This window comes from Hakea prostrata, unplaced genomic scaffold, assembly GCF_041222555.1.
Source record: "Hakea prostrata isolate BN-2017 unplaced genomic scaffold, UWA_Hpros_2 contig_91, whole genome shotgun sequence".
In the NCBI taxonomy this organism is placed as follows: Eukaryota; Viridiplantae; Streptophyta; class Magnoliopsida; order Proteales; family Proteaceae; genus Hakea; species Hakea prostrata.
The window spans coordinates 69,869-92,038 of record NW_028291210.1 but is presented as its reverse complement, the minus strand read 5'-3'; the positions used below and the strand labels follow the sequence as shown (position 1 = coordinate 92,038).

General features: G+C 37.8%; 1 non-coding gene and 2 pseudogenes across 1 annotated transcript; 2 read left to right on the top strand and 1 right to left on the bottom strand.

Moving 5' to 3' along the window:
- The first annotated feature begins 1,706 nt into the window (after positions 1-1,706).
- LOC148998934 (MDIS1-interacting receptor like kinase 1 pseudogene) lies at positions 1,707-3,833 on the top strand (annotated as a pseudogene).
- A 3,037-nt stretch (positions 3,834-6,870) lies between these two features.
- LOC148998933 (small nucleolar RNA R71) lies at positions 6,871-6,972 on the bottom strand. The gene has a single exon (XR_016171084.1). It is a non-coding gene; the product is annotated as a small nucleolar RNA R71 (small nucleolar RNA).
- A 12,804-nt stretch (positions 6,973-19,776) lies between these two features.
- On the top strand, positions 19,777-22,170 carry LOC148998932 (alpha-L-fucosidase 3-like; annotated as a pseudogene).

The following is a 22,170-nucleotide window of genomic DNA, read 5'->3' as shown; positions in this document are numbered from 1 at the left end:
CAAATAGACCATAAACAAACATAGTTTAAGCATTAGGAACAAATCCTCGAAGATCGAAAGTGAAGCGGATCAAAACAGACCAAACCTGAAGCTACTGACATTGTGGGCAGCTCAGCTGGGTCGCTCAAGCTGATCGACCCCAGTGTCCTATACAGACAAAAACTCCAATTTTTTATTCAAAACTCAACTTTCGGGATTCGAAACTCAACTTCCAGGATTCGAAACACTTTGAAATTTTAAGGGAAACTCTAGAATAGTAGTCTGAGACTATCTAGCATAGATTAGGCATCAACAATGATCAATAGAGTATAATTCTAAATTAATCAAAAGCTAGGTTTTACCGAAATCAATCTGTGAATTCTACAGAGAGGCTATAGAGAATGAGAATTCACTCTAGAAAGAAAAGAACAGTAGATCTTAGATAGAAATACTCGTGGGAATGAATCTAGCATGCTCTAGAAATCAAAAACATAGAAGGGTTACTCAATCATAAAGATCACACTTGATTTTCCTTCGAAATCATATTGTGAAGATTCACAATGTCATAGAGTGTATGGAGATCCACTCTAGAACAGTAAGATCATCCTCTCAATCACAAAGAATAGAAAATTCAATAGAAGAGTAAATCAAGTGAGAGTAGGAGTGAATACCAACCTTAGAGAAGAAGAATCACCGAAAAGCTTGAGGATTCGAAGAGGATCTTCCACAACTTCAATGCGACGTCTTGAGAGAGGCTTCCCACGTTCTCCAGAGGCTTTAGAACAAAGTAGGGCTGGTTACCACGAAGTTCTATTAAATAGAGCATCAGAAACCTAAAAATAGAGGTTTTATACTTAAGCCCCTATCACTGTGGGTTGCTCAACATGATCGACCCAGGTGATCGACCCATGCCGACGTAGAAGACCAAAACAGGGAAATGAAGCTCCAAACCTTAAAATTTTTCAATGGGGCTTCTCCCAACTCAACAAGTGACTTACCTAGCATTGAGGGACCTTCCAAAACATGTCCAACTAGGCTTCAAGTCCATCAACCAAGCTCCTCAACACCAAGGTGCAGTTTCTTCTCCAATTCTGACAAGGTTTCCAAGTAGGGAACTCCATCATCAATCTCCATGGGTTTTGGGTTAAACACCATGTCTTCCACTGAGATGACCCACAATTGCCTTCTACCTTTACTTTGGGTCTTCGGACCTACAAACAAATGGGTTTCCGGGTCAGGGTTTGGGCTGGATTTCACACCCAGTGCATCCCTAAACATTTTGATCTACAATCATTTGTATTGAGGGTTAGCTAAATTCTTTCACAAATAAAAAGCAAGTACTAAGTTTTAACCTCCATGTGGAAATTTGGCTCCAACTTCGTGATAACATGCATAACAGCATTGAGCAAGTCTGACCTCAACCCCAAATTTTCACTATACTGATATTTGGGATTGAGTTAATAGGTTGCACAGTTCACAAACTCTCAGTTAAAGACTTAATATCTACGACAAGTTACAAATTAATAACCTACACTAATTATTTACCCACCTTATGCATCGGATGCATTAAATGAACGGTCCATATAGCGTGGACAATATTCAAGCAAGCGGTGCAACCTCTGGGGGTTAGCTCTTCGGATTGTTATCTCCATTTGCACAAGGGCTGCATAAATGTGTGGCATAGTGGCCCCCCCAGGGAGGAATCAACCATACGCAATACCTTAATTATGGGATCTAAGGTCTCCAGCACAATCGTCACATTCCTCCAAAACTCATCAGACGAGATCGTCGTTTGTGTAGTGTGCCCACTACTTGTACTGAATAATCACAAACACATTAAGTTAGTAATAAATACTACATACTAGATATTCATAGTATAAATATATAATAAGTTAAGAACTTGTCAAATGGTAGAGAGGGGGAAAAAAAAAACTTAGTTGGATCCAACCGATGATAACCACTCCTCTGATGCAAACATAGATCTCAGGCCCGCCTTCCACTCTTGAATACTGCTAAGGGTGACGAAATTCATGGGCAAATCTCGTCGGACCAGATCGCACTAACTCACCCTCGCATGCTCGCCTCATCATATCCAAAGCAGCGGTATGATTATAGATGAAATTAGCTCACAGGAGAGATACCAGCAGAACTTGCAACGATGGCGACATTAGCCATTCTTGATCTCTCCAACAATTCTCTAACTGGTATGTTACCAGGTAACTTTGGTAGCTCACCAGCATTAGAGATGCTCAATGTGTCTTATAACCAGCTTGAGGGTCCCATACCGACCAATGGCATTCTGCGGACAATAAGCCCAGATGACCTTACAGGCAATGCAGGTCTCTGTGGTGGAGTACTCCCTCCATGCTCTCGAAGCTACCCAAAAAAGTCATCTAGCCGAAGGATGGTGCGCATGAAACACATAATTACAGGATGGCTTATTGGAATTTCAGCTGTTCTCGCTATCGGATTTGCAGTTTTTGGTGGGCAAAGATTGTACAAGAGATGGTATTTCAATGGAAGCTGCTTTGGAGAAAGATTTGAAATAGGCAATGGAGAGTGGCCTTGGAGATTGATGGCATTCCAGAGACTTGGATTCACAAGTAATGACATAGTAGCATGCATCAAGGAATCAAATGTCATTGGTATGGGTGCATCTGGGATAGTCTACAAAGCAGAGATTCAACGGCCACATACAGTTGTGGCTGTTAAAAAACTGTGGAGATCTGGAGCTGATATAGATATGGAGGGAGGAAGCACAGATGACCTAGTGAGAGAAGTGAATCTCCTAGGAAGGCTTCGTCATAGGAACATAGTGAGATTATTGGGCTATGTTCACAATGACACCAATGTCATGATGGTATATGAGTTCATGCAAAATGGCAGCCTTGGGGAGGCATTTCATGGCCAACAGGCCGGCAAGTTGTTAGTTGACTGGGTGTCCAGATATAATGTCGCTGTCGGTGTTGCTCATGGGCTTGCCTACCTCCATCACGACTGCCACCCTCCGGTCATCCACCGAGATGTGAAGTCTAACAACATATTGCTTGATGCAAATCTAGAGGCAAGGATTGCTGATTTTGGATTGGCAAAGATGATGGTTCAGAAGAACCAAACAGTATCAATGGTCGCGGGATCCTATGGGTACATTGCTCCTGGTAAGTTACCATGTTTGCTAACTCCATAATGAATCTTACATTTTCTATGGTTGTTCTGTTTCTGACTTTCTCATCTACCATGGCAGAATATGGATACACACTGAAGGTAGATGAAAAAAGTGACATATACAGCTATGGTGTTGTACTTTTGGAGCTTCTTACTGGAAAAAAGGCACTTGACCCTGAGTTTGGAGAATCTACTGACATTGTAGAATGGATCCGTGGGAAGATCAGAAACAACAGAGCATTAGAAGAATCATTAGACCCAAGCATAGGCAGTCAGTGCAAACATGTTCAAGAAGAGATGCTTCTAGTCCTTCGTATTGCTCTTCTATGTACTGCCAAGTCTCCAAAGGATAGACCTTCAATGAGAGATGTAATAACAATGCTCGGAGAGGCAAAGCCCAGGAGAAAAAGCAGTAGCAGTACCTCTGCAACAAATACAATCAAAGATAGGCCAATCTTTAGCACCTCACCTGTAACCACTCTGTAGAAGCATAAGCCATGTTGCCTCTGGCTTTTCTTTGGGCTTTTTCTTTTTATCTTTCTTCGGTAAAGGGCTTTTCTTTTGTTTAATTCTCCCTTTGTATGTAACTTTTCTCTTCCTTACCATTTTTCCTCCTTGTTTCCCCATTAATGTATGTATCATCAATCAGGTTGGTGTGGTCTAGGGGATGCAGGATTACAAATTTTCTTCTTCTTCCTTTAGTTGAGTTCTTTAATAAAGTTCTACTTTGTGATGTCCTTAGTTTTCAGTTTTAACCATAGAACTAGGACTTCACCATGCTATCCTAGAGTACCTTTCCCATTTTGTGATGTAACTCTTTATGTTTCATTCTGGCTTCTCCATGTATTTTTGTAACAAGTTTGGACATTAAATTGAATGATAGATTCATAGCATATGTTCTATTAAAGGCTGTTTTGTTAATGAGATGTAGCATGACTATTTTGCAGGAATCCTTCTAAAAATTAATAGAAGTCTCCTCTCTTGAATTAATTTGAATTATGGTCATCCAAACATAAAACAGAGTTATTCTCTCCATTTCTCATGATCCAACTCATCAGGAATAAAAAATTGCAGAGAACATGCATTTGATCTTATGGAATCAAGATGTTCAATGTGGAATTCAATCCAAGATCCAGCTCAGATGAGCTAAAAATTATCCACACAAAAGTGCAAGCTTCAGAAACTCTTTGTTTCTATCCTTCCTCTTAAGATGGATTCCCAAATTGGCAAATGAAGAATCCTCCAATTAACCGGGCAGGAGCTTTGATTTTTCCTACATCATCTAACCTGTCAAAATTCAGAGAAATAACTGCTACTATGCCTCAACCACACTACAAGAAATATGGGCTTTCGGGAGAAAATTTTTCCTCGTTAAACATTTATCCTATGCAACAAACATGAATAACCCTAAATATTTTTTGTGCATTTCGACATGAAAACGAAGTCAAGCAGTGACCTATGTATCAAACTGATTCCCCCTATTTATTACACTCATTTTCGATAATATGTATTTCAACAAACGTTTATCCTATGCAAGGAACATGAGAGGTTTGACATTGATTTCAGATTGAACAAAGATAAAAATAAAGGATTGATAGAAAAAGATGAATGATAAGTTGATTTCATACATATTATTTTATATGATTAATTTATTATATTTTCATGTATTTACAATTGTTTTATATCAATTTACCCTAATATGATATGAAAATGAATATGTTGCACCCTTTCCTTTAATTTCTATAATTTTGGTGATTTTATATATTTCCTAACAAATTCTAATAAATATTTATTACTTTTACATGTAGGAAATTATCAATCAAATCTGGGTATTATTGCAAGAGTCCTACCTCAAGTCAAAAACATAAAGAGAATGAGTCCTTGCATGCTTCTACGTTTTATTTCCTATTTAGGATTTGATCAAAGAAGGGAAAAGAGGAAGAAGAATCCAATTCAAATAAGGAGAGAAGAATCCCGATTTTGAGTGGCTCTGTCCGGTTTTGATCAAGATCTTCATCGGATGGTCATATGGTGTCCGATCGAGCTGATTTTTGGAGGAGAGCTTCACGACTTCTTGGTCTTCAAATCCAACGGTGGGATTATGCATTGGAGATCTCTAAGTTAGTCCGATTCATACGTCAAAACACTCCTTGGTTAAGTCAGATAAGAACTCTGAGTTTGATTCAAACTCTGAGTTTAATTAATCTATAAAAGGAGATCAAACTCCAGGAAGAGGGGGGATGGACGTTTTTGGGAGCTTTGGAGGAGCGGAGAGATCAAACCAGGAGACGTTGGTTGGCTTTGGAGATCTGAAGCTTGGGAATAAGTTTTTCTTGATCTTCTTTCAATGTTCTTGAACTCCTCTGTAATGTTTTTAGTTTCTAGTATGAACTAATTTAATTTTTCTAGGGATCAGATGTAGCCTATCTTTGAATTCTCACTCTTGACTTCATCAATATAATTTTGAATATTGTTTCCTTTGGTTGAGTTTTTACTTCTATTCTTCATGCTTTTGATTAATTGGCCACTAATCAACTGATTTGTTAATCATAATGAACTGAGAGGGGATTTATGTGTTTAGTTCATTGGAGTAAAAGCCATGAATTACATGTAGGATAGAGATATACTTACATGGTTTGTGTAGTTGTTACATGGGAATCCACAGAATTTAATGATTTCTCAGTTGTTGTAACCCACATAGAAATATAGTGGGTTAGCAATTGAGGGAATTTCTATTAGTACTCGAGAGAGACTAATAGATAGGAAAGGGAATCTCGACTATCAATCAGGAAAATATTTCTCAAATTATAAAGAGGGAGAAAAGGGTGGGAATGCTTAGTTATGATGAAATTTGACCCCTAGGTCTTTAGCAATTAATAATCTCAATTTAACTTTCAATTTGCAATATAGTCTAGAAATTATTATCTTCCTTATTATTTGTTCAAATAAAATTGGTATAATTAATTTGGTACTTAATCTATAGTCTTCGAGGGATCGATCTTTTATCATTATATTACTTGTTACGACAATGTACACTTGCGTTGTACTTTTTCACAACAAGTTTTTGGCGCCGTTGCCGGGGACTATTAGATTAATATCAATATCAGTTACTACTAGTTTTAATTTGAATTCTTTTATTTTTTTCTTTTCTATTATTTTATTTTATTTGTAGTTTGTGAATTTGAGTTTTTTCAGGTCCTACTGATTTTGCATGAGAAGGAGAGGAAACGATACTTTACTTCCTTTTGATCCTGAAATTGAAGCAACTTGTCGAAGGAACTCAAAAGCAAAGAAAGACATAACAAATTCATCTTCCACTTCTAGAACAATGGATCTTGAAGTTGAAGCACCAAGGCGCAAGACTCTAGGAGAGTATGTTGCGCCAACTGTGAGAGATAATAGGACAGCTATAAGGCGTCCACCTGTAGCAGCTAACAATTTTGAAATCAAGCCTGCTATCATTACAATGGTGCAAAATAATCAATTTTCTGGATTGCCTAGTGAAGACCCAAATCTTCACATTGATGGGTTCTTGGACATTTGCGACACATTCAAGAGCAATGGCGTTACTGATGATGCCATAAGATTGAGATTGTTCCCTTTCTCATTAAGGGACAACGCTAAGAGTTGGTTGCATTCTCTACAACCAGGATCCATCACTACTTGGGATCAAATGGCTCAAAAATTTTTGGTAAAATTCTTTCCACCATCTAAAACTGCTAGTTTATTAACAGATATTTCTATTTTTTTGCAGTATGATTCGGAAACACTATTTGAGGCATGGGAAAGATTCAAGGACTTGCTAAGGAAATGTCCACACCACGGAATAGAGCAATGGAGGCAAGTTCAGATTTTTTATGATGGTCTATCTAATTCCACAAGAACATTAGTAGATGCTGCAGCAGGAGGATCAATCATGAACAAGGATCCAATAGAAATTTTTTATCTTTTGGATGTTATGGCCTCAAATGCATATCAAAGGCCAAGGAATAGAGTTGCCCCAAGAAGAGTTTTGCAGAGGAATGAAACTGATCCCATGACAACCATGGCCATCCAACTTGAAGCATTAACAAAGCAAGTAGGGTTGTTAGCAACTCAAGGCACCAAACCTCCAGCTATGATATGCAACTATTGTGAGGGAACACATTATAGCAATGAATGTCAAATGGCTAATCCTTTTGAGCAAAATCAGTTAGAGCAAGCAAAATATGTGGGGAACTTTAATCGATAGAGCAATCCATATTCCAACACATACAATCCAGGGTGGAGAAACCATCCAAATTTTGGATGGAAAAACAATCAAGATACTGAAAGACAACCTGAAAATCAACAAGCTCAATCATTTCAGAAGAAAGCTCCATGGGAAGATGCTATTGAGAAAATGGCTACAGTTTCTTCACAATTTATGCAGAATCAAGAGACCACCAATCAGAATCTTTTTGCATCCATTAAAAATTTGGAAGTACAAATGGGGCAAATCGCCCATGGGATGAATCAAAGGCAAAAATGATCACTGCCTAGTAATACTGAGACAAATCTTAGAGAGTATGCAAATTCTATTGAGCTTCTAAGTGGAAAAGTATTAAGGGAACCTTTCAAGAAAACCGTAGTAACTGAACCCTCTTCTGAGGCGGTTCATGATGAGCAAAAAGATGCAGAGGAATACGTTAAGGAGGAGGAGAAGCCAAAATCCAAATTGTTTCCAGACAATCCACCACCTTATAATCCACCCATTCCATATCCTCAGCGGTTCAGGAAGCAGAAACTAGATAAGCAATTTTCTAAATTTCTTGATGTATTTAAAAAATTGCATATTAATATTCCTTTTGCAGATGCTTTGGAACAAATGCCGAGTTATGTCAAGTTTATGAGAGACATTCTTGCTAACAAGAGGAAACTTGAAGATTATGAGACTGTGGCATTGACAGAGGAATGCAGTGCTATTCTGCAGCTGAAGCTTCCACCTAAGCTAAAAGATCCAGGGAGTTTCACAATACCATGCACTATAGGAAATTTTCATTTTAATAAGGCTTTATGTGATATTGGTGCTAGTATTAATTTAATGCCTCTATCTATTTCCAGGAAACTAGGCCTTGGAGAAGCTAAACCGACTACAGTGTCACTTCAAATGGCAGATAGGTCAATTAAATATCCAAGGGGAATCATTGAAGACGTCTTGGTTAAAGTGGATAAGTTTATATTTCCAGCGGATTTCTTAGTATTGGATATAGAAGAAGATCAAGACATACCCATTATTCTTGGTAGGCCATTCTTGGCGACTGGGAGGACCTTGATTGATCTTCAAACAGGTGAACTTACTATGAGAGTACAAGATGAAAAGATCACATTCAATGTATTCAAAGCCATCAAGTTTCCAAATGAATCAGATAACTGCTTCAGAATTGATTCTATTGAGAGGTGTACAAAGGAGGTATTTCAAATAAGCTATCCAGTTGATCCAGTTGAAGTTTGTTTGGTAGGTGTGACAAATGCAGAAAATAAAGGAGTTTTCGAATGTGAGATGCAGTTAGAAGCTTTATCACCTATATATGTTGACAAATTTCCTACCGAGGACCATGGCTAGTAACTTAATCACTACTTTGGAAGTGGCTTTGACCCCCAGAAGTCACTCTTTTCTTTGACCTAAAGTTGGGGGTAGTTCGGCTGCGAACTATGATGCAAGTGCTGTTTGGGAGGCAACCCAAAGTTTTTCTTTACTACTTCTTTGATTTTTCAATTAATTTTTTTAGATTCAATGTTTTTTGTTTCTTTTTCCATAATTTGTTTTTTTTAGGAGAATGAAAAGAAGGGGCGGATTTGGACTACATCACTCTTAAAGCTATGAATCAAGGGAGTCTCCTTCACCTTACTTCACATCTTGTTACATTTCTTTCCCATTGCATGCATTTAATATTTTCATTTTTTGTATCATTGAGGACAATGCTCATTTTAAAGTTGGGGGTGGATGTTAAGATTCCTGTCTATGAGTTGAGACTCACTATGCTGAAATTTCTTTTCAAAAGCAGAATTTTTTAATTCATTTCAAAACTTTTTATCAGTGGTTGAAGTTTACTTGTCTAGTTAGTAGAGTAAAATAGAAGGAAGTTATGACATGTAAATCTCTAATCTTATTTAGTATTTCCTATTTTAGTTGTGTTCCTCTATAATTTTTTGAATATGTTGACTTTGCTAAATATCAGATGAGTATGTGAATCACTTTAACCTTGATTATGCGACCCACCCTTTGAGCACTAAACCTTGCTATTGAGTTATTGCATTTAGGGATTTTCAAATGAGACTGCAATTTTCTTGTTCAGTCAACATATTAGAATCCACCAAGATTTCCTCTTGAGGCAAAATTCATGAGTGCCACTTGTTTAGGGATATGATAGAGGCCATTCTTCTTTCATTAAAATTGATGAAAATATATATATATTCTCTTCTAATCTGTTCCACTTCTACTATACAATTTTTCACCTTGTGGAGATGTATATGGTTTATATGTTAGATCTCACTCCCAAGTCGTGTGATCCCTTGAATAGACCGAAGGTGATATGGATTGTTAAAAGCATGGTGAGGGTTAAAAGCATTGTGAGTAGATCTTCTTTGTAGTTGCGGGTCTCCGTAGTTAATACCACTGAGTGAGCCTTTTGGATTCTCACTGGGTTAACATTGCACAATTGGAGCTTAGGGACAAAGGCCACCGCAACGCTTAGATAGATAGTTATTTGAGAGCCATGTTACGGGTGTAGGATATGTCTTGGACTGCTTCTTGGGAGATGTGTTATCACCTTGAAAAAAAAAAAAAGTATGAAATTGCTAATTTTTGGCAAAAGGAAGAAAAGAAAAGAAAAGAAAATTGGTGCTTCAATGTTATCATCTCCGTATATGTATTTCAGCTCTAGTCTACATTTCTTCCACCTTCACAAGTCCTCTTGACCTTGGATAAGTGATTGCTCTTCATTAGTGGAGAGAGGGATGATAGGCTGGACATATAAGAATTGACCTTGAAACTAGGGAGTTGTCGGTTGAATTTGGGATCTCAAACATGCATGCACTTGATTGGTTAAGGTATACACACACACACGGGTCAAACTTTTGATTTTGTGATCTATCTACTCATCTCTTATTTAGCTTATTTTATACATTCTTTGAATTATGGTTGAACTTGACTAAGATTGAATATTTAATCAAAATGAGAGTTTGTCTGATCCTGATATTTGCTCGAGGACTAGCAAATGTTAAAGTTGGGGGTAATTTGATAAGTTGATTTTATACATATTATTTTATATGATTAATTTATTATATTTTCATGTATTTACAATTGTTTTATATCAATTTACCCTAATATGATATGAAAATGAATATGTTGCACCCTTTCCTTCAATTTCTATAATTTTGGTGATTTTATATATTTCCTAACAAATTCTAATAAAGATTTATTACTTTTACATGTAGGAAATTATCAATCAAATCTGGGTATTATTGCAAGAGTCCTACCTCAAGTCAAAAACATAAAGAGAATGAGTCCTTGCATGCTTCTACGTTTTATTTCCTATTTAGGATTTGATCAAAGAAGGGAAAAGAGGAAGAAGAATCCAATTCAAATAAGAAGGAGAGAAGAATCCCGATTTTGAGTGGCTCTGTCCAGTTTTGATCAAGATCTTCATCGGATGGTCATATGGTGTCCGATCGAGCTGATTTTTGGAGGAGAGCTTCACGACTTCTTGGTCTTCAAATCCAACGGTGGGATTATGCATTGGAGATCTCTAAGTTAGTCCGATTCATACGTCAAAACACTCCTTGGTTAAGTCAGATGAGAACTCTGAGTTTGATTCAAACTCTGAGTTTAATTAATCTATAAAAGGAGATCAAACTCCAGGAAGAGGGGGATGACGTTTTTGGGAGCTTTGGAGGAGCGGAGAGATCAAACCAGGAGACGTTGGTTGGTTTTGGAGATCTGAAGCTTGGGAATAAGTTTTTCTTGATCTTCTTTCAATGTTCTTGAACTCCTCTGTAATGTTTTTAGTTTCTAGTATGAACTAATTTAATTTTACTAGGGATCAGATGTAGCCTATCTTTGAATTCTCACTCTTGACTTCATCAATATAATTTTGAATGTTGTTTCCTTTGATTGAGTTTTTACTTCTATTCTTCATGCTTTTGATTAATTGACCACTAATCAACTGATTTGTTAATCATAATGAACTGAGAGGGGATTTATGTGTTTAGTTCATTGGAGTAAAAGCCATGAATTACATGTAGGATAGAGATATACTTACATGGTTTGTGTAGTTGTTACATGAGAATCCACAGAATTTAATGATTTCTCAGTTGTTGTAACCCACATAGAAATATAATGGGTTAGCAATTGAGGGAATTTCTATTAGTACTCGAGAAAGACTAATAGATAGGAAAGGGAATCTCGACTATCAATCAGGAAAATATTTCTCAAATTATAAAGAGGGAGAAAAGGGTGGGAATGCTTAGTTATGATGAAATTTGACCCCTAGGTCTTTAGCAATTAATAATCTCAATTTAACTTTCAATTTGCAATATAGTCTAGAAATTATTATCTTCCTTATTATTTGTTCAAATAAAATTGGTATAATTAATTTGGTACTTAATCTATAGTCTTCGAGGGATCGATCTTTTATCATTATATTACTTGTTACGACAACGTACACTTGCGTTGTACTTTTTCACAACAATGAACTAAAAATTGATTAAAGTAAAAGAAAATGAATCATATTTTTTAGACAAAATCTATTATCATAATTGGTAGATTTATAGACCTTAGTTAAAAATTGGAAAGACTATTCATGTGGATAACATGTCATAATGATATAAATATAAATATAAAATGAAATAAAAGTGTAAACAGAAAAGACAGTTAGAGAAACAAAGATTATATGGAGAATGTCATTGCTTCAATCTTCTATCCAACTTTTTTGTATCAATTACATCTCATGTATCACTTACAAGTTCACAGTAACCTATATTTATGATTCTATATAGTTGGGTTTCTGTTGGGTTGTTGTACTCAAAGGGCCTTTTTTTTTTTTAACTTAATAATAAATTGTTGTACTTGTCAAAGGGCCTTTTTTCTGTTGAGTCAGGTTGTCACCAAACTGAATTCAACCTTCAAGCTAGAGAAAAGACATTTAATTTAAAAACCAATTGCATACATCATTGATGGATGCTTAGAATTAAAGAATGAATGACCCAGTAAACTTTGTGAGGAGAATGTGGAAAACAGTAATGATATTTATCAGGACTACATTACAATTTCCATTGAAAGACCCTGGTCTTCTTTGGAGGAAGAGGATCATATGGAAGAATGTGTGAATTGCTTAGTAAAGATAGATGAGGTGGAATCTCAGTATTTTTATTTTTTTTTTCAAATCATATGGCCCCATGGTTCATGAAAATCATTAGCTAGAATTATTAAGTTCTGGGGGAATCCTTGATAGTTCAAGCTCTATAAAATCTCCTCTACTCAGAAAAGCCTTATTCCCTGAGAAAAAGCAAAATGCATCAAGTGAAATGCATCAGGAAGAACCCTTACTGTTCTTACTTTCTTATTGATCCAATTAATACAGCAAGTGGCTTAGCACTTCTCTGGTGGAATGAAATATGGGTGGACACTACCAGTTTTAGCAAAACATCATTAGCTTAAAGATTCAATTTAATGATCTTCTCCTTGTTTTTCTGCCTATCTTTATGGAGAATATAGGAAACATTTTCAACATGATGAGCCACTTTATTGAGAAGAGAGAAAAATCTTTACAGATATATAAGTAGCCTAACCCAGAATTGATGCTGAGAACCAATATGGTTATTGTTTATCTGTAAACAAACTGAGAGACTTCATGTCTTATTTTGTAACAGAATAACAAATTCGATTTCAAATGTTACGTTGAATCAACCTCTAACCAAACCTTATCCAGAAAGGTGATTCAGCTTCATCAACCCACAAACTAGGACTCATAACTCTTGTGCAGATTCAAACTTGTAAAGTATTGTAATCACACATCACCATAGATAATTATACAAACAGATTCCCATCACATTGTGTGACAGGAAAAGATTTGAACCACACCTTGATTGATATCCTTAGCCTCCTGTCATGTTTTTTCTTTTCCTTCGAATATCACAAATGTGATTTGGATTATAAAGTGTTTATTGACCATTGCAGCATGGAAATGACTCCAAATTTGACTCGAGACAGGTTGAGTGATCTGCCAGATGGTATGCTAGAAAATATATTTTCAAGTCTGCCAATTAGAGACCTGGTGAGGACTAAGTGGAGATACAAATGGGTCTCAAATCCATATCTCATAAACAATCATGAGTGTATACCGAGTTCATTTGATTTGGTTGGTCACCATAAACTTGTTGAAATTGTGAATCATGTTCTTCTAACTCATAGTGGCCCAATTCTGACATTTAAAGTCTCTAGTTATCATTTGGAACCTTGTTCAGAGATAAATAGCTGGATCTTGTCCCTCCCAGAAATTCGAATTACTGGATCCTCCTGTCCTTATAGTTTTCGTCCTTCTTTATTCTCCTTTGAACACCTGATTGATCTAGCACCTAATTGCTGCATGATCCCACTTCCTCTGTTGGCATTCAAAGGCTTTAGACATCTCACAAGTTTTTTTTTACAATATGTTACACTCTCTGATGAAACATTGGAATATATGCTTTCTTCTTGCCCTGAACTAGAATACCTTTACATTGGCTGAAACTGAGGGGTCCTACTCATATTCAACTTAGCAATCAAAAACTCTAATACCTCTACATCTATGGAACATCTTCCATTGATACAGTGGTTTGCTGCTTGATCCCACTTCGAGCGTCAGGGTTTAGATGTCTCACAACTTTGTTATTCATGGATATTACTACTCTCTCTGATGAAACATTAGAATGTTTGCTTTCTTCCTGCCCTGAGCTTGAAGAATTGACGTTGGTTGAAATTGATGATCTTTCTTATATTCATCTTTTCAATCCAAACTCAAGTACTTGGACATCTGTGGAAACTTATTCATTGATACATGCCTTGAGGACTTGAAAAATGTAGTTGTGCAACTTTTATGCCAAAATGTATACTTCATCTAGACGAAGTGGAAGACTGCAATTTTGACCATGTTCTTGGCTTCCTACTTGGTATTGAAGAGCTTTGCTTGGGAGAATATTTTCTTCAGGTAACATGACCTTTGGGATCTTTTTATTTATTTCACCAATTGCACAAAATCATAAATGCTTTCTTCTATTTGCATTTTTGTACAGTCCTTTCCCTTCCCTGATGTGCCAAGGAGGCTTCCTTCTACTTACTATCATTTGACAACAATCAATATAACATTAAAATTGGAGGACACAAAGGAGGTTTTAGGTACTACATGTTTGCTCAATAGCTCCCCTAACTTGGAAGAGCTTATCATCTCAGTAACTTGTAGAAGACCTTCAATTTCCCTTTTTAACTTTCCCATTATTTTTTCTCTAACTTATTTGATATTCCAGCTCCAACATAAAAAGCACTCTGCACTTTTCCCTTTAACAGGGTCTGCGAGAAGTAAAGGATCGGTTTGAGTCTTCATTCAACAAACTCTTGGTTGTAACTATTAACAATTTTGTTGGCAAAGAAGTTGATTTGGTAATAGCTAAATCTATCCTTGCCAATTCTCCAGTGCTTGAACAAATGAAAGTCAGTCGTAGTGTGGATGAGTATGCCACTAGCAAAGTATTGTCTTTGTTGAAAAAGCTGCTTCGGTTCAAAAGAGCTTCATCAGAAGCTGAAATTGAATTTGCTCCTTAAAACTTTAGGTATCCAAGCTGATTATCACTTGAGTTCTTTGAAGGGTCATCTTTGTATTATGTGTCTAGATCACATTCCAATGTTGATGAGCAGTTTATTGTATATATTTTTGTTGAGGTAAAAAATGTATTCTTAGCTCCTTGGTTCGTTCCTGATCTGGACTTGGTTACTGAGACCAAAACAATGGTGAGAGTGGGCCGCTTCTAGGGATGGGAAGCCACCTCCAATGATTAAGTCAGTTCAGGTAAGAAAACCAGAGACTCCTCTTGAGGAATAAATGCTCAAGAAGATGAATGAGAGAATGTTCCTTAGGAGTAATTGCGGGAGAGTAATGGCTAGAGTATCCAAGTCTTACCGGTGTTCAGGCATAGTGATGTGTTATATAGCTGGTCCATACCTCAAGAGATAGTAGACGCTTCACTGGCCTTAGATGTGTATCTATTCAGATGGAGGGGGGAGATGACTTCTGGAAGAGGCTTGAGAGATAAGCCAAATTGTCTGATAGTCCTGCAATTGGAAGATCTTGTTGACAAATCAAAGGTCAGCGTCACACTGATACTGATGTGACCACAGCCCACAATTGGGATGACAAATGAAGTGCCGGTTCAAGGCTCGAGGAGAGCTTAGAGTGAGTCAGAAGCTTCTTTATCCGCAACGGGATATTAAGGATCCTTAGTGCATTAAATGGTGAAATGAATACTGAATAGATATTATATCGAATTCCTCACTCTCGCCACATTTACTGAGAAGTCGCATAAGGGTAGTGGTGTGTCACCGTCATGGCATTCATTACACAACTTCTTTGAGGGAAAGCTCCCCGAGAAGTGCCTTATTCGAGAAGCACCTATTGTACCACCCTAGCCCAAGCTTGAACCCTGGCTCTGGTTCAAGTGGCTTATTCCGATTCAGAGATTGGAATGTTCATAACATTAGCCCCCTAATCTTTATGGCAATATCTTGTCATGAAGAGTACTTTGCTCGAACTCCAATGTTTTCGAAACCATGAGGTGTCTAGGAAGTTGAAACAACTTCTTAAGAAGTAGCAAAATATCTTCTTGGTGAGTTCCAAGGTTTGGATAAGTTTGTGCTTTTTTAAAGCTGGTGTTATTTGACAGTTATGCCCATTAATCACATCACCCTTAATGATGTGCAAGTCACTTATCACATCTGCTTCTTCGCCATGTGTCTTGTCACACCCACCCAACCGGATCTGGTCATACCCAAATACCCGTCGGGGTGATACACTGCAAGATCTAGGTTCACTGACAATTCCATACCATACATGATAAAGTAAAATTAAATGGATAGGAAATAAACAAGTTCAAGTATTTAATAATCAAGAATGAAAAGAAAGGATTACAATATCCAAAACTTCCTTTCAAAAACAAAACATCAGAGTTCTAAGAAAAGAAAGAATGTATAATGTTGCAGTGAGAAAGTCATCTAAAGAAACTCTAAGGAAAAGAAGCTCCATAAGAACAGTCTTGACACGAACAAGAAGCGTCATGTGACTCCACTTCTTTTCCAATCTCACCCTATTAATGCCACCTGATAAAGGATCCTCAGCGACAATGAGGTCCTCATAACATATAAAGCGATCTAAAGAAACAAACAAAATAAAATGAGTTCATAGAACTCAGTGAGGTAACTAACAATTACATCATATATTCATCCAATTCCCATGTCATAATTCATAAGACAATCATGTATTCAATAATATAAATAAATAAATGCATGGTGATGATATGAGGTTCCTAACTCTATAATGTAGTATTTAAAGTAGACACACATTAAGTCATACACCAGTCCTCTTTAGGCGGTCTCATCACTCTTCCCTCACGGCACCAAAGCACATCTTGTTGGGTTCTCCACGGCTGTTGGGTAAAGTCTCATCGAGCCATGGTTGGGGATCAAGTTGCCACTCTCTTACATCACCATTGGTGTAAGATCTGGCGTGTCAGGGATAAACTTAAGCCCAGTGCAAAGTCATACGGTCTCATACTACATATGGTCCAGATATCTTCCCTCACGCCTAGTGCTCTATTTGTTCAATACCTTCCCACCTATGAATGGAATCCTCAATGGAGGCATCTATTGGATCCCATTCCTTAACCCAGCGGTCATCCACATATAATGGACAGGATGCTCTTCATGTCCTCTCACGGGTTGGTTACTGGTCTTAAGCACCCAGGAGCCCTTATCTATTATATACAACCCTACCTCTCTATGATGATGAGGGGCTTGCTCGATATACAGGACTCAGCCACTAACATCATGGGTTCATCGGCTTCAATACCCCTCTTTGGAAGGGTAGTAGTACTCATAGGGATTCCTAGCCCCAACACTTCTAAACACCTATAAATCTTGCAATAGGGTTTAATGGCACCACATAAGGTTACTAGGGTAATAGGCGAACCCACAACCTTAGTGGAAAATACAAAGTAGAGGGAATAATAATATTCTGCATCTCCCTTCACATACATTTACATTCCATTCTCATAACAATAATAATAGATTTAGAGGCAAAGAGTAGGCGTGTCAATTTGTAGCCCGAACCATTAAAATCGAACTGCACCTGCCCGTTATAGCCCGAAACAGGCCCGAACCGAACCTTAATGGGTAGTGTTTGGGCTGAGGGTGGGTGGCGGAGCTGCACCAACCCGAAACCGAACCGTAACTTTGTTATAGCCCATTTTACAACCCGTTTTGTAATTTTACATTAAATAGTATTTGAGTCATTATATTAACCACTAGGTAGTTGGTATAGACAATTAAAAAAAATTAAGCCTAAATTCAAAGATCAAATAGTCATTTTACTACTTAATATCTAGGTTCTTGATTTCTATAGGATTGGTGAATTTTTTTAATGGAAATTCACCAATAGCAACTTTGCTTTCCATAGAATTTTGGCTTTTGTTGTAGGATGGTCAATTATTTCTTCTTGTTCTTTTTCTTGCACACTATAAACCGTTAGTCAACTTTGAGTCTAAACCATTGGCCCAAACCGTTAGTTAGCCCGAACCCAAAGTGCACCAAACTGAAACCGGCCCCAAACCATAATTTTGCTAATGTGTTGTGTTTGGGCTAGGTGTTTTTCAGCCCGAAACCTCCCCAAACCACACCGTTGACACCCCTAGCAAAGAGCAACATCATAAATAATAGTTTTACCTTCCTTTCGTGCAAAGTGACACACAAATATAGTAAGACAAACAGAAATTACAGCAATTTATATATTTAACCGAGACACAAAATAATAACAATTAATTAAATATAATGTGGTTAGTTATTCCTCGCCTTCCAACTAGATTCCTTTCTCCAAAGATCAATACTTCCTTCTCACAAGAAGATAAGAAAAGGATAATTAACCTAATCATGCAAGAGGATTAACAAAAATAAAACAGAAGTTAATTTGGGTTTAGAAAAATATCTTAAAATATTCCTATAAAAACCCAAACATAAAACTAGGTTTTAACTCGCCTTTTTATCCGAAATCGGCTAAAAGTTATAATTTCGCCATTGATTCGAAGTTGAAATGAAATGAAACTTTGGGGAAAGCTAATTGGCAGTAAATGATCATAAGGGTGTCCTCAATTTGATTCAATTTGAAGTAGATCAAAATGCCCCAAATTGGCTCTCCTAAATCACCCGTGGGTGACCGAGAGAGTCAAAATGCATCAACCTTAGCAAGGGATTGCACCATTAACTCTTATACTAGAAAGGAAAGGAAAATTAAAAACAATGGAACAAGGGTAACAATAAATCTAACATGCTCCCACAATCACAAATCCACGAATAAAGAGAAGAGAGTTGTCCACATAATTGTGCCTAAGAGAAGGACTAAAGAATTCTCACCTTTCTTAATGTTTTCGCGAAGATCCGAATCACAAAACACCTTCAGAAGGATGGGAACCGATCTTGTTCTTGGTTTATCCTCTTCTCGCAGCCTCAAACTCGTTCTTGCATAAAGAAATGAAAGATTCCTAAAAAAATCAACTTGATCGGACTTTAGATAAGTAAGATCTAGAAGTGTTAAGCTTATACCTCATAAGAGGTCATCAAGAGTGTTTATTTTAAGTTGAATCAAGTTAGATCAAGCAATCCAACTCGATAGTCAAGCTTAACTAATTATTACTCAAATTTACCGACTCCCGAATTTTGGCTGTGACTTTCAAAATTGTCTTCTCATTCTAACAATGTGAATCACCATATATTGGATTCTAACCTTTGATATGTTTTTAGTGATTATCTACTTGGGTGGTCAAAGGAGCTTCTCCAGACCACATACCTATGTCTAATCATTGACTTGACGTTTTCTACCCTTACCAAGAAGTAAAGGTTATTGAAACTAAAGAACAAACTCGTAAGAAGAAAATGGACAAAGCGGGGCAGCCTTTACCCTTCGTCATTTTGCGGGCAAGTAACTACCAATTTGTCATAATGGTAGAAACTAACAAGATTTTCATATCAACTGGTGGACACTAAATCGATTAACTTATTAATTAAACAACAAAAATCTGTAAGGCTTCGGCTTTAGCTTCGAGTCGTCTAGCATCAACGAATCAAGTCAAATCAAATTTGTTGATAACTAGACAATCATTTCGGTAAAGATTGTATTTAACTCTGTTAGTAAAGCAGAATAACCGTTTAAGAACGTCTGTAGTTAACGTACTCCATTTAGCACTTTTTGGGTATCAAGCAGTTTGATGCTCTTGTTTCTCTTCTTTATAAATATTGTTTCCTTGCTACGTCTCCACATTGTATACTCTCTTCTCCTGGTTGTCATTCTCTTTCAAGTCTTTCCCTGTCTCTTCCACATGTTGCGTTTTCATGGCATTCCACTGTGTATTATCTTCTTGTCTTCCATTCTGATTTCGAATCTTCCGGGCTCCTTGGGTTTGGGTTGCAGCTTTCCGGCGCTCTTCAACTTTGGGGATTCAAACAGTGATACTGGTGCTGATTCTGCTGTCTTCAACCAAATCATCGCACCGAATGGGGATACATTTTTCCGTAAGCCGTCCGGCAGGCCTTGTGATGGGAGGCTCACCATTGATTTCATAGGTAGGAGATACTTTCAAGTTCCTTTGATCCATTATTTACTTTCCTCTTTTTTTTTTTTTCTCTTTTTTTCGTTTTTTAAATTTTATTTGTTTACTGATTTTTTTGGTCAATTCTGATTTTCTGTGAATAGTATATAATACTTTTAGATTCACAAGCAATTGAGTGGAAACCTGTGGATCCAGAGTTATAAAATTTTGCAGCACAAAGAGAAAAAGAGTGCTTTAAGATGGGATGCAATAGGTAGAGGTAGATCCAGATTCCACCCGATATAACCTGGGGATGGTTTTGCGAATGGTTTAGGTCGATCTAGATCAGAACCGAATGGGACTGGGATTGATCCAGATCTTGATTCGGTGGGCTCACTATTTATAACTGTTCTACAACCGTAATCAAGCCCGGCATCATACTAAACCACATCACTCGACATGGGCTCTGATGGATTGCCCCAGTTAACCCGCCCCGTTTCCATTCCTAGAGTTCACGAGGTCTCAGGAATGAGGAATCGGATTGGTGAATCGGTTGTCATCGCTCCAGTTGGTCCCTGGCGATTTTCTGCCCTTACAAGCCCATGGGCTAGGGGATTCGAATGTTTCAAGCCCGTCTTGCCTAAATGATTCAAATGGGCCGAAAGTTACGGGGTTAATATTTTGGATGGTTAAGAAGGTACGGGTTAATGGGCTGAAGAAACTCCTTTTTGCCTTCTTTGTGGGATGTCGTGTTGATGTTTCCATGCAGACCTGTAGCCATCTCTTGTCAACTCAACTCGACGAGTGACTAAGCGGTGTAATCCCAATCCAACTAAATGGGATTGGGTACGCGCGAACCTTATCGTGCTATTCAATCGTCGCTTTTAACCCTGGGCAATGGGACGGTTACTAACTATGAATTTCTCAATCAGCTCAAAGTCTCGGATTGCCGCTCCTCAGCGCATATCTTGATTCACTGGACAACAACTATTACCGTGGCGCTAACTTCGCAGCATCGGAGGCTACGATTAGAGCATCGACTAGGAGCCGAACCGCACCCGGCCCAAGCCCCTTCGACTTGGGCGTGCAAGTGTCTCAGTTCCGACAGCTCCTAAGCAGATCGCAAGCAATCAGGTCGAGAGGTAATTAATTACTCGATTGAAGGCAAACTCGGTTGTTCTGGCCTGGTTCATATGAGTTGCTCATTTATTCTGTTAACCTGATAGGTTCCAATTACTCACATTTCGTACCGGAGGAAGGCTTTGTTGCTCGAGCCCTGTACACCTTCGATATGGGTCAAAATGATGTTGCTTTTGGTCTGTTCCTCAACCAGTCTGTGTTTGAAGTTAATTTTCCTGAAGTAGTTGCCAAGTTGTCCGACAGTGTTAAGGTAACTAATATTATCCAAACCGTCTTCGTTACTAAGAGGGCAAGTCCAAATGTCGCCCGTTTGAGCTAAGCATGGGGATGCGATTCTTAATTTGCAGGCAGTGTACGATTTGGGAGGCGAGGAATTTTTGGATCCATAACACCGGTCCCATTGGTTGCTTTGCATACATCCTTACACTCTTTCCCGTGAAGAGCGAATCTGATCTGGATGCAGCTGGTTGTTCGACTACATATAATAAAATATCAGACTACTTCAATAAGCTCTTGTGGGAAGCTATCCTTGTTCTGAGAAGCGAACTTCCAGAGGCTCACATCACATACGTGGACATCTACTTAATCAAGTACGCCCTCTTCAGCCAGGGTGATAAGTATGGTAAATCGTCTAATACCTGAGAGGTCGGGAGATTTGTTGGAATATTTTTACACATACGTAACGTGGGGTTGGGAGAGTAATGATGTTCTTCTGAATTCTCGCTTCTTGTAGGATTTCAGAAGCCGCTACTCGGAGCTTGTTGTGGCATTGGGGGCAAGTACAACTACACCCCAGGAACGCGGTGTGGGCAGACAGTTCTTGTGGGCGGCAAATCTGTATTCATCGGGTCATGCAGTGACCCCAGTGTTCGAGTTAATTGGGATGGAAGCCACATAACCGAGGCAGCTAATAAATATATATTCGAGCAGTTTCAGACAGGGTACTTTACAGACCCACCGATCACACTGCAAGATGCTTGTAAAAATAAGACCTCTCCCTTTGCACCGCAAACAAAGTTGATCGGGTTCCCTACTTTCGGCTAA